This window comes from Schistocerca serialis, chromosome 4 (genome assembly GCF_023864345.2).
Source record: "Schistocerca serialis cubense isolate TAMUIC-IGC-003099 chromosome 4, iqSchSeri2.2, whole genome shotgun sequence".
NCBI lineage: Eukaryota > Metazoa > Arthropoda > Insecta > Orthoptera > Acrididae > Schistocerca > Schistocerca serialis.
Genome location: NC_064641.1, coordinates 971,597,351 through 971,611,209, shown reverse-complemented (window position 1 = coordinate 971,611,209; position 13,859 = coordinate 971,597,351). Strand labels below are relative to the sequence as shown.

Sequence of the window (13,859 nt, the reverse complement as noted above, 5' to 3'; positions counted from 1 at the left end):
TTGACATGCTTTACAGAACTTTTTTCAAAAAGAAAGGTTTGCAAAGCGGTGTTTCACTTTCTAACTCTCGCTCTGTTTCTCCGATAATATTGTATATACTATTCGTTACTGTCAAGCTGTGTTTACTAACTACTAAGGCAACTCACAGTTGCGGGATGTGGTGTGCATAACAAATTATCTTGTACGTTATTTGTTGAACCTCGCTATTTCTGCAACTATAACAAATATAGTACTCGCTCAAATTGCGGTGCTGCTGATGTACTGAAAATGGTCAACAACATGTTCCTGTAACATGCATAACTTTGTAACTGTAATAACGAAAACGATTCTCGTAGCAGGAGATTATTTCTTCCTTACAAACAAAAATATTTGGGAAGTTTTAAATTTTTGAGTTTTTAAAGCGTGTTGCCAATCCTTGCACCACTTCGAAATCTTATTAAGCTGTGACAGAACATGGGATTATTTTTCAGATAGTAGACCTATTTCATAATTATTTATTCACCCATGGATTATTTAGTACAATAGTATAGAACCTGTCGAAAACATAACAGAAATAATATACTCTACATAAGGCATTAACAAAATACGATACTGCATAAAGTCGGCCAGGACCTGATCAAAGGAAGCATCCCAGCATTCATGTTAGCAACAAGGGGAAAGATGAAAACACAAGTCAGTATGGCCCGATGAGAAACAAATCCCAATGTTTTGAATGTCAGTCCGGTACAATAAGGGTAATCATAAAATACATCGCGTATATTGTGACTGCAACAGCTACAAAAAGTGAATCAATGAACACGAAATGTTGAAAATAAAAACACCGTCAAAAAATTGAAAATAAATGACCAAATTATATGAAAGAATGACGTATTGTGTGTTTTGCATTTTTCTGCAATCAATGATGTAGGTAAATCATTAAACTTCTATTCAAAACAATGCTCAACAAATTGAGCACATTATGTAACACTGCTAAAAGATGTAATGCATGAACACTCGAAAACCTGCCATTATAATCATCACAATTAGGTTAGTACCATATCTCTCCTCAGCAGAGGTGTATTACACAGCATCTGAAACAGAAAACCAACAGCAGAAACATCCTTGCAAAGAAAAACACAATATAGATGGTATATCATTAACACGATCAAAAGAACCCAACAATGAATGAGGGCCTAGGAATCCTATACACTAACATATTCATTTACAATGTAGAAACACTTCTCAGCAAGAAATAATTTTAACTCTGATCTAAAAGCAGTTTCTGTCTCCAATCTCTTTATGTATGTTGGTAGGGCATTATGAAGAGTAGCACCCAAGTGGTTCACATATCTTTGAGTGTTCAGCCATGTGTATTGTGCAAGACTCTAACATTTTCAGGCTTGGGTGTGAAAAACAATATGGCATTTCATTGTCATGCCAGGTATGGCCCTTGCTCAGATATGAAGATGGTAAGAGCTATGTTTCAATGTTTCCAATTAGATGTTACTTGCACAAATAATTTCAATCCCTTCGATGTGAATATTTTCACAGGGTCTATCTTAGGGCAAATATTTCTGAAAGACAGAGATACCAAATAACGACAGACACAGTTGTAACAATCACTAGGAAAAGAACTGCAGCTTGGACAGCAGAAATGGTGGCTACCATAATAAATTTGGAATTTTACATTAAAATATAAGACACATGTTAGATATAAAAGATGTACTGCTCCTACCAGTACAGTAAAGATATTTCTACAGATGTGCTATGCATAACGAACACCATGTGGAACTCGCAGAGCATGAACAGAGGTCTCTAAATTGATAGTTTAGTTTGTTATCAACCTTTGCAGAACTTACATGATAAAGGAATTACCATAATACGATATATTGTATATGCACAGCCCAATTTTACAAACTAATATAATAAATATAAAATTAACATTTTACAATCCATTAAAAAATGTGATACAGTGAACTAATGCATTGGTCTTCTAGATGCTTTCTGAATAAGTAAATAATGCTTCCAGAATGACATTTTCACTCTGCAGCGGAGTGTGCGCTGATATGAAACTCCCTCGCAGATTAAAACTGTGTGCCAGACTGAGACTCGAACTCGGGACCTTTGCCTTTCCGAGGCAAGTGCTCTACCCAATGAGCTACCCAAGCTTGTGGGTAGAACACTTGCCTCGGAAAGGCAAAGGTCCCGGGTTTGAGTCTTGGTCTGGCACACAGTTTTAATCTGCGAGGGAGTTTCAAGTAAATAATGGTTTGAAATGCATGCAGTACACTTTGAGAAACACATTTATCACACCATTTGAAATTAAAAGAGTATAAAAACAAAGTATAAAATTTACAATGAGAACAGAATGATTCATATGACAATGAAGAAGATACAAGTATTTGCCAGTAATTTAGGGTTAAACACATTTATTTAAAAGGCAATTTTTGAATTCACTTTTAAATTTTCTGTCATCTTCCATTCCCTTGATGCAAACTGGAGGAGCATTGTCTTTCTACAAGCAGATTCTTACTGATATGTGTATTGTAATTATGAAAATCAGAATTTGTATGTAAACTACTCATATGTGTTCTTGTAAACAGTACACTTTTGAATATGTAAAAACATGGTACTGTAGGTATTTTTAACTACTGGTTTCTCAATTTGGACCAGCAGTGTTTGTGGAGAGCTGCGTGTAATAATTCAAATGGCTCTTTTCTGTAATTTAAAAATGTTTTACAGATGAGATTTTGTTACACCCCAGAACATTATTCCACAAGATACAATAGAATGGAAATGAGCAAAATATACCGATCTTACACACTCCGTGCTACAGACTGCACAAATTATTTTCAATGCAAAACTTCCAGAATGGAATTTTTGAGGTGTGTATATGACATGGTCTTTCCAGCTCAAGTAATTATCAATGCACATGCCCAAAAATTTTGTAGACATTACTTTCTCTGTCTCTTGGTCACTCAATAATAAACAGAGGTCATCCTTCTCTTTTATTTCACTGTACTGTATGCAGATTGTTTTATTTAAATGAAATGTTAACTTGTTAGCATGAAACCACTGCTGCACACACTTCAGAACATTTTCAGCTGTAGTGGATAAGGATTGCCTATCATTACTTATAATTATGCTTGTATCATTATCAAATAGTATAATTTTGGTCGAAGTGTTGGGGCTTTTAATGTTATTTATATAGATCGAGAATAATAGGGGGCCAAGTGAACTGTTGGGGCTTTCAATGTCATCTGTATGGATCAAGAATGATAGGAGGCCAAGAACGCTACCCTGGACTCCTGCTTCCACTTTCTTAGCATGTGAGATGCACTTTATTTTGTGCCTGTTTTGAGATGAGAGGAGTTCCACAACCTGACTTCTGCCTGGAGACGGGATTAAATCAATTTCCTCCCAGTTCATCTGATGTGTATTGTCTCCAGTTTGTCAAGGATAATTTGGTGGTTTACTTTATCAAAGGCCTTAGAAAGATGTAGGGTAATTCCTGCCACCCTTTTGTTATTGCCCAAATTTCTAACAAGTTAGTATCACTTTACTGTAGGTGTAATATGAGGAAAGGAGGAATGGCCATATACACGAAAAGTGGAATATACTCCCAGGCCAGTGAACTCACTAAGTACTGCACTGAACAGCTGTTTGAAAGCTGTGCTTAACCTTGGAAACATACAAGATACCAGTCCTGGCTGTATATGTAGTGGCTCCCCAACAGCAAATGTTTTAAACTTCATTAAACAATTAGAGGGGCTGCTAAAGATAGTATTAATAACAGGGAAATGATTGTATGTGGGGACTTCAATATCAGTTTCATCACATATATTTTGTACTGAGGACACACAGAATTAATGATGTCCAGCTTTGCTTTGACACCCTCAGTAATATTCCCAACAAGAACAGACGGACATAGTGTGATAGCATTGATAATTTATTTCTTAAGGCAACTGTATTTTGTGAAATATATATAAGCCTCATTATTTACTTATTCCCCCGTCAACCACTTAGTGCAATAGTATCAGACATGTCAGAAACATTACAGAAATAATATACAGAGTGATTCTTATTAACATTTGACAACTTCTGAAGCGACGTAGATGACACTGAGACAATTCATTTGATATAAGACGCACAGATTTGCAAATGTCGGGAGATATCCCAAAAGTGGATGGCAGTCATGTGATGTGTCCAGGTAACATAACTAACCACTTGTGCAGTCATTGGGCTTGTTGGTTCTACACTTGTTGGTCCAAGGGCTCTGTTACACACTACTCCGCTAGTGTACTCTGTATTCATTCTCACATTACCAATGTGACACAGTAGTACTTGCAGTAGTGGTAATCCAATATGATAATTAATCATTTTACATTTACAAAAACAGACTAGTCTGGCGGAGTGATGTATAGCAATGCCCCCTATGGGCGAGGGTGTGTCGTCTGGTGATGTCACATGTTCAACATTTGCCATTCCAATTTTGGAGTATTTCTCAACATTTGCGAGGACACACGTGTTGTATCAAATTACTTGTCTCTGTGTCATCTACGTCACTTTGAGGGTTTTAAAATGTTAATAATAATCACCCTGTATACAGATAAAATATTAACAAAATAGGATAATATAAAATGAGAATAGGGCAGGAAGTGGTTTATTTGGTAACCTTAATCAAATAGCAGCAATAAAGCATTAGTCCAGTTTGAAAAAAAAGGGGAAAGTAAAATTTCATAGATATGTATGTAAATGTCAACTCACAGTACTAATAGAGAATTCGTGTGATGAGAAATGGGGAGAAGTTTACTATGAACACACATTATATGAGAAATTTGTTTTCTAGAAATATGCCTACATCTTTATGAATCCAATAATCGTGTACACTGAGTCGGGGAAACATACGTTTGAAGCCCAGAGAAAGGCGGGCCTACATTTGGGATCAAAATATCCTCCAGTATGAAGATATAGCTTTATTTAATGGAAAGGACTAGCTCTAATAAAGACTTTAAAATGTATTACAAGAAGTATTGAAAAATTCTTCACTTTATCATGTTGTTGTTGTTGTGGTCTTGAGCCCTGAGACTGGTTTGATGCAGCTCTCCATGCTACTCTATCCTGTGCAAGCTTGTTCATCTCCCAGTACCTACTGCAGCCTACATCCTTCTGAATCTGCTTAGTGTATTCATCTCTTGGTCTCTCTCTACGATTTTTACCCTCCACTCTGCCCTCCAATGCTAAATTTGTGATCCCTTGATGCCTCAGAACATGTCCTACCAACTGGTCCCATCTTCTTGTCAAGTTGTGCCACAAACTCCTCTTCTCCCCAATTCTATTCAATTCCTCCTCATTAGTTATGTGATCTACCCATCTAATCTTCAGCATTCTTCTGTAGCACCACATTTTGAAAGCTTTTATTCTCTTCCTGTGCAAACTATTTATCGTCCATGTTTCACTTCCATACATGACTACACTCCATACAAATACTTTCAGAAACGACTTCCTGACACTTAAATCTATACTCGATGTTAACAAATTTCACTTCTTCAGAAACGCATTTCTTGCCATTGCCAGTCTACATCTTAAATCCTCTCTACTTCGACCATCATCAGTTATTTTGCTCCCCAAATAGCAAAACTGCTTTACTACTTTAAGTGTCTCATTTCCTAATCTAATTCCCTCAGCATCACCCGACTTCATTTGACTACATTCCATTATCCTCGTTTTGCTTTTGTTGATGTTCATCTTATACCCTCCTTTCAAGACACTGTCCATTCCGTTCAACTGCTCTTCCAAGTCCTTTGCTGTCTCTGACAGAATTACAATGTATTCAGCAAACCTCCAAGTTTTTATTTCTTCTCCATGGATTTTAATACCTACTCCGAACTTCTCTTTTGTTTCCTTTATTGCTTGCTCAACATACAGATTGAATAACATCGGAGATAGGCTACAACCCTGTCTCACTCCCTTCCCAACCACTGCTTCCCTTTCATACCCCTCGACTCTTATAACTACCATCTGCTTTCTGTACAAATTGTAAATAGCCATTCGCTCCCTGTATTTTACCCCTGCCACCCTCAGAATTTGAAAGAGAGTATTCCAATCAACATTGTCAAAAGCTTTCTCTAAGTCTACAAATGCTAGAAACATAGGTTTGCCTTTCCTTAATCTTTCTTCTGAGATAAGTCTTAGGGTCACTCACATGTTCCAACATTTCTACAGAATCCAAACTGATCTTCCCCAAGGTTGGCTTCTATCAGTTTTTCCATTCGTCTGTAAAGAATTCGCATTAGTATTTTGCTGCTGTGACTTATTGAACTGATAGTTCAGTAATTTTCACATCTGTCAACACCTGCTTTCTGTGGGATTGGAATTATTATATTCTTCTTGAAGTCTGAGGGTATATCGCCTGTCTCACACATCTTGCTCACCAGATGGTAGAATTTTGTCAGGACTGGCTCTCCCAAGGCTCTAATGGAATGTTGTCTACTCCGGGGGCCTTGCTTCGGTTTATGTCTTTCAGTGCTCTGTCAATCTCTTCACTCAGTATCATATCTCCCATTTCATCTTCATCTACATTCTCTTCCACTTCCATAATATTGTCCTCAAGTACATTGCCCCTGTACAGACCCTCTATATACTACTTCCACCTTTCTGCTTTCCCTTCTTTGCTTAAAACTGGGTTTCCATCAAAGCTCTTGATATTCCTGCAAGTGGTTCTCCTTTCTTCAAAGGTTTCTTTAATTTTCCTGTAGGCTGTATCTATCTTACCCCTAGTGAGATAAGTCTCTACACCCTTACATTTGTCCCCTAGCCATTCCTGCTTAGCCATTTTGCACTTCCTGTCGATATCATTTTTGAGATGTTTGTATTCCTTTTTGCCTGCTTCATTCACTGCATTTTTATATTTTCTCCTTTCATCAATTAAATTCAATATTTCTTCTGTTACCCAAGGGTTTCTACTGGTCGTCGTCTTTTTACCTATTTGATCCTCTGCTGCCTTCACTATTTCGTCCCTCAAAGCTATCATTCCTCTTCTACTGTATTTCTTTCCCCCATTCCTGTCAATTGTTCTCACTTTATCATAAAAAATGCAAAACCCACATACTGTGCAGAAAAAAGAAGTTCAAAACTGTAGAAACAGGGTAAGGCCAAGCAAATGATATAAAACTTGAATCATTGGCTACTGAATTCAGTGAATTCTTCCTAACAGCAGCTGAAAACACAAGAGTGAGAAAATGATCCCTCAATTGCACACCCTCAGATTTACTTAGCCAGGCATTTGTAAATCACCTGTTAGAAGGACCACAGAAATCATTAAGTCACTAAAAGTAGTAACTCTTCTGGCTATTTCAATTGCTCAGGAAAATTATTAAAAACTTGGCAGTGCCGTCCTTGATTTATCTTTGTAACCAGTCAATGATTGAAAATGAATCACCTGAAATCCCTGGAGTATTCAGTAGTAATACCCATTTACAATCATGGAGATAAGTATCTAACCTTTAATTGTTGATCCCTCTTCCTCATTTCTGTGTTCTTACATTTTTTTTGAGAAAATGGCTAACAAGAGAATGTTTAACCTTCTTTGTAAGATTAACCTCTTAATAACAGCTGAGTTTGGCTTTCATAATGGGTTGTCTACTGAGAAAGCATTATATGATACCCAAAACTCAATTCTGGTCTAAGTAAACAACAAAAATTACACTTTTGAAATTTTCTGTGATCTTGTGGCAATTTTTGCTTGTGTTTTATCAGAAAACTCTACTAGGAAAACTAAAATGGTATGGTGTTAAAGGCCTTCCTGTTGCATACAAGGAGTCTTACCCTAACAATAGAAAACAGAAGGTTACATTTCCAAATGATACAACAAGAATAAGGTATCATGGAATGAATAATTCAGGGAAACATTAAATATAGTGTGCCACAAGGATCAGTGCTCGAACCCTTTCTATTCTCGATCCACGCCAATGATTTATGCGGGATACTGTAGGACTCTTCAAAAACTTTAGTGTCTCGTGATGACACAAGCATATTGATAAAGTACCAGACACAGCAAAGAGAATAACTGTTTCACAGCCAACAGTACAAAAACTGATATTACACTGTTCCATTATAAAACTGACTTACAGGGACTGTGAGTATAGATCAGTGGCTGTACACTGGTTGAAGGTGGAAGTGTGAGGTGTGAAATTCCAAGGAATCGAGATGGATAACAACAGAGGTGGATTTGCTAACTGAAAAGCCCGCTGCTACCTGGATTATTCTGAGAATGACTTACATATCTACATCTATAATCCGCAAATCACCATGAGGTGCATAGCAGGGGTACGTTCCATTCTACCAGTTCTTAGGGTTTCTTCCTGTTCCATTCACGTACGGAGCACGGGAAGAGTGCCTCTGTGTGTGTGCAGTAATTGTTCTTATCATACCCTCAGGCCACCTCTGTGAGCAATACATAGGGTGTTGTAGTATATTCCTATAATAATTATCTAAAGCTAGCTCTTGAAACATTGTTAATAGACTTTCTCGGGATAGTTTACATCTATCTTAAAGAGTCTTCCGGTTCAGTTACTTCAGTATCTCTGTGACACTCTCCCCCGGATTAAACACACCTGTGATTGTTCATGCTGCCCTTCTCTGTATATGATCAATATCCCCTGTTAGTCCTATTTGATATGAGTCCCGCGCACTTGTGCAATATTCTAGAAGTGGTCGCACAAGCAATTTGTAAGGTATCTTCTTCAGAGACTAATGGCGCTTCCCCAGTATTCTAGCAATAAACCAAAGTTTACCCTCTGCTATACCCACATCTGAACCTATGTGATCATTCCCAGGTATTTGTATGAGTTGTCTGATTCCAACAGTGACTCATTGATGTTATAGTCATAGGATACTATACCTTTTTGTTTAGTGAAGTGCACAATTTTACATTTCTGAACATTTAGAACAAGTTCCCAATCTGTGCACTACATTGAAATCTTATCAAGATCTGACTCAGTATTTATGCAACTTTTCTCAGATAGTGCTTTGTTATAGATAACTGCATCAACTGTGAAAAGACTGATTTTACTGTTAATATTATCTGCAAGGTCACTAATATACACTGTGAACAGCAAGTGTCCCAACACACTTCCCTGGGTCACACCCAAAGTTGAAGTTACTTCTACATCTGACAATGACTCTCCATCCAAGATAACATGCTGCATTCTCCCTACCAAAATGCCCTCCGTCCAGATAAAAATTTCACTCGATATCCTATTTGACCGTTGTTGTTTGTTGTTGTGGTCTTCAGTCCTGAGACTGGTTTGATGCAGCTCGCCATGCCACTCTATCCTGTGCAAGCTTTTTCATCTCCCAGTACCTACTGCAACCTACATCCTTCTGAATCTGCTTAGTGTATTCATCTCTTGGTCTCCCTCTACGATTTTTACCCTCCACACTGCCCTCCAATACTAAATTGGTGATCCCTTGATGCCTCAGAACATGTCCTACCAACCGATCCCTTCTTCTGGTCAAGTTGTGCCACAAACTTCTCTTCTCCCCAATCCTATTCAATACTTCCTCATTAGTTATGTGATCTACCCATCTAATCTTCAGCATTCTTCTGTAGCACCACATTTCAAAAGCTTCTATTCTCTTTTTGTCCAAACTATTTATCGTCCATGTTTCACTTCCATACATGGCTACACTCCATACGAATACTTTCAGAAATGACTTCCTGACACTTAAATCAATACTGGATGTTAACAAATTTCTCTTCTTCAAAAACGCTTTCCTTGCCATTGCCAGCCTACATTTTATATCCTCTCTACTTCGACCATCATCAGTTATTTTGCTCCCCAAATAGCAAAACTCCTTTACTACTTTAAGTGCCTCATTTCCTAATCTAATTCCCTCAGCATCACCCGATTTAATTAGACTACATTCCATTATCCTTGTTTTGCTTTTGTTGATGTTCATCTTATATCCTCCTTTCAAGACACTGTCCATTCCATTCAACTGCTCTTCCAAGTCCTTTGCTGTCTCTGACAGAATTACAATGTCATCGGCGAACCTCAAAGTTTTTATTTCTTCTCCATGAATTTTAATACCTACCCCGAATTTTTCTTTTGTTTCCTTTACTGCTTGCTCAATATACAGATTGAACAACATCGGGGAGAGGCTACAACCCTGTCTTACTCCCTTCCCAACCACTGCTTCCCTTTCATGTCCCTCGACTCTTATAACTGCCATCTGGTTTCTGTACAAATTGTAAATAGCCTTTCGCTCCCTGTATTTTACCCCTGCCACCTTCATAATTTGAAAGAGAGTATTCCAGTCAACATTGTCAAAAGCTTTCTCTAAGTCTACAAATGCTAGAAACGTAGGTTTGCCTTTCCTTAATCTTTCTTCTAAGATAAGTCGTAAGGTCAGTATTGCCTCACGTGTTCCAGTGTTTCTACGGAATCCAAACTGATCTTCCCCGAGGTTGGCTTCTACTAGTTTTTCCATTTGTCTGTAAAGAATTCGTGTTAGTATTTTGCAGCTGTGACTTATTAAGCTGATAGTTCGGTAATTTTCACATCTGTCAACACCTGCTTTCTTTGGGATTGGAATTATTATATTCTTCTTGAAGTCTGAGGGTATTTCGCCTGTTTCATACATCTTGCTCACCAGATGGTAAAGTTTTGTCAGGACTGGCTCTCCCACGGCCGTCAGTAGTTCCAATGGAATATTGTCTACTCCGGGGGCCTTGTTTCGACTCAGGTCTTTCAGTGCTCTGTCAAACTCTTCACGCAGTATCGTATCTCCCATTTCATCTTCATCTACATCCTCTTCCATTTCCATAATATTGTCCTCAAGTACATCACCCTTGTTTTGTATTTGACCGTACTTTTGACAATAAGTCTGGGTGTGGTACTGATCAAATGTTTTTGAGAAATCAGGAATAATGCATCTACCTGATTGCTTGATACAAAGCTTTTACTACATCATTTGAGAAAAGTGTGAGTTTGGTTTCACATGATTGATGTTTTCATGCTTTTTAGCATTGAGGAGGTCATAATGTTTGAGCTCAGAATATGTTGTACGTTTCTACAAAAATCGATGTCACGGATATTGGACAGTAGTTTCGTGGATCACTTCTACTACCCTTCTTGTTACATGGGTGTGACCTATGCCTTTTTCCAAGAACTGGGCATGGTTTTTTGGTCAAGGGATCTACAATAGATTGCGGTTAGAAGAGGGGCTAACTCAGCTGCAAATTCAGTATAGAATCTACAATGACTCCATTGGGCCCTGGAGCTGTGTTCAGTTTTAACAATTTCAGCTGTGTGTCAACACCACTGTCACTAATACTTATTTCACTGACTCTTCTCAATGGCTTGAGGATTAAATTGGAGCAATTCTCCTTGGTTTTCCTTTGTAAAGGAACGTTTGGAAATGGAGTTAGTCTTTTCAACTTTTGCTTTGCTACCCTCTATTTCAGTCCCTGTCTCATTTGCATAACACCGGAATTTCTTTGGGTTGTGTAAAAGATCATTTGAAAGTATTCTGTGACAGGAGTCATTGAAGGCGTCACACATTGCTGTCTCGAGAGCCAAATGCGTCTCTCTAGCTATAGCACTATGCTTCACTTTACATCTGTTTTGCAGTGGTCTTGTACTTCCAATATGGTTTTATGATATGATCTTCTGGGACAAGGCACCTAATGTCTAATGTGAAAAAGTGCTTATTCTGCAAAAGCATGCATTGATAAACATTGTTTGCACAGGAAGTAAGTCAGCAGTCAGCCACAATTCAGTCTGTACATTCTTGCAGATCTAGACTTCAGCTGCAGTGTAGCTTTCATCAGTGTATATGATATGAGTCAAGTAGACAAACTTTGAAATTTTGTTATTGTAGTTTGAGTGCATTCTCTATGAAAATATATTTGCAATCTATGTTTTCTCTGTTTTCCATTAGTATTGCTTTCTTTATACACAGTCTACTGACGTTAATCTGACCACTACCCACATTCGACATTGACACGCAATAAGCACTCGAGGACGGCACGTTGTGGTGTGCGTACTGTAAGACCTTCAGTACACACACCATCAGATTATTTGGCTTGTCGCTCTAACGAAGTAGGCGAGTGTCAGCAATATGTCTCGTGGTCTTATCGTGGTGTGTTTATCTTCTGCTGTTAGGTCAGACGATAGAAATGCCACTTGCACGCTTAGAGTAGCAGATCGACGGTGACCAACTTTAAACAGAACTTGATTAATTTTCACACACATTTATTAAAATAAGAACAAACATAAACATTATGTAACTTGATTCTGGATGCTATTTACAATTGACAATCTGAAGTTCCTTTGGTCTGAGTACGTTAATCTTATTCTCACATATCTCTGATACTTGACAAAGTGTCTATACATTTATATTCATGGCTATGTACAGGCGCAGACTGAAACTTGACTATAGACTGGTACAGACTAATGTAGACTGGTACAGACAGGTGCAGATAAATGCAGAATGACTAATCAGAGGTCTGTACACTCGTTATAATACCTCACGCGTTCAGGTAATCACTGTGCGAGTGTGATCCGCGAGGAGAAAAGGTTCTACGTTAGCAGCAATATCACTGGCTGCGTTACATATTAATACGCGGATTGGCGGAAGCAGAATTTGGTCCGTCTCTAAGGCAGCGCCATCTCGTAGTGCGGAGACGGACGAGCGCTGCGCCTGCGCTGTTGTGCTTAGCGGGGAGCGCTCTAGTGGGAAAGCTGTGTACGCGCTGACTACGCGGAACTATGTACACACACATAAAATGTTGGGGTGATACGAAAAATTGTGTATTCATTGTCGTAATGCAGAAATGGAGTGATCTATCTGGCATCCAGAAGTGCACGATCATAGGCTTTTGAGCCGAGGGTGGAAGCATTTTTGAAACAGATAAGTGTGTAAACTGTTTGTATGCTACCGCGATTAAAGTATACCATGTGCGGCAAAATGGCACTAACCAGAAGTGGCGCCAAGGCAACTGTGTTGCACCACAGGTTGCCGTAGGTGACAGGGGTGAAAAATAGCTGCGGAGATGTGTACAGGTGAATAAACGTGTAAGTGTCGAGCAAATGACCACCCAGATGAACCCACGGGCTACCACCGGTGTCTCCTCGGCGATCATTCAGCAAAAGTTGGTGTGTATGGGGCTCCACAGCAGGTGCCTGGTTCGTGCATCTATGCTGACTGCTGTTCATTGGATGAAGGCTGGAATTTGCACACCAATACCGCAACTGGATGTTCACCGGGTGACGTCAGGTGGCCTTCGTGTACAGTTTTGTAAGTGTGAAAGCAAACGAGGAGAAAGCATTACGGTCTTGTGGAATGTTTTTGCGTCATTCCCAGGGCGGTATTGTCGTGGAAGCCATAGTGAATCGACAGAATTGTGCACCTATCCTCGGGCCCGTGTTTAACCGTATATACAGCTCATTTACTCTGGTAGATATGATACTGCGTGAAGAGTTTGACAGAGCACTGAAGGACCTGAGTCGAAACAAGGCCCCCAAAGTAGACAACATTCCATTAGAACTACTGACGGCCTTGGGAGAGCCAGTCCTGACAAAACTCAACCATCTGGTGAGCAAGATGTATGAGACAGGCAAAATACCCTCAGACTTCAAGAAGAATATAATAATTCCAATCACAAAGAAAGCAGGTGTTGACAGATGTGAAAATTACCGAACTATCAGTTTAATAAGCCACAGCTGCAAAATACTAACACGAACTCTTTACAGACGAATGGAAAAACTGGCAGAAGCCGACCTCAGGGAAGATCAGTTTGGATTCCGTAGAAATGTTGGAACATGTGAGGCAATGCTGACCCTATGACTTGTCTTAGAAGCTAGATTAAGGAA

The 13,859-nt window shown here is 38.8% G+C and overlaps 1 protein-coding gene across 6 annotated transcripts in view; it reads left to right on the top strand.

Annotated features, from left to right (window-relative positions):
* The window catches only part of LOC126473630 (F-box/LRR-repeat protein 7-like), a 135,789-nt gene that overhangs the window by 550 nt on the left and 121,380 nt on the right, over positions 1-13,859 (top strand). Inside the window, exon 1 of one of the 6 annotated variants that reach the window (XM_050100812.1) lies at positions 17-36. The exons of the other annotated variants lie outside the window; for them this stretch is intronic. The gene's annotated coding sequence lies outside the window, so the exon portion shown is untranslated. Of the gene's footprint in view, positions 1-16; positions 37-13,859 lie in introns of those variants that run through there. 6 annotated transcript variants of the gene reach the window in all.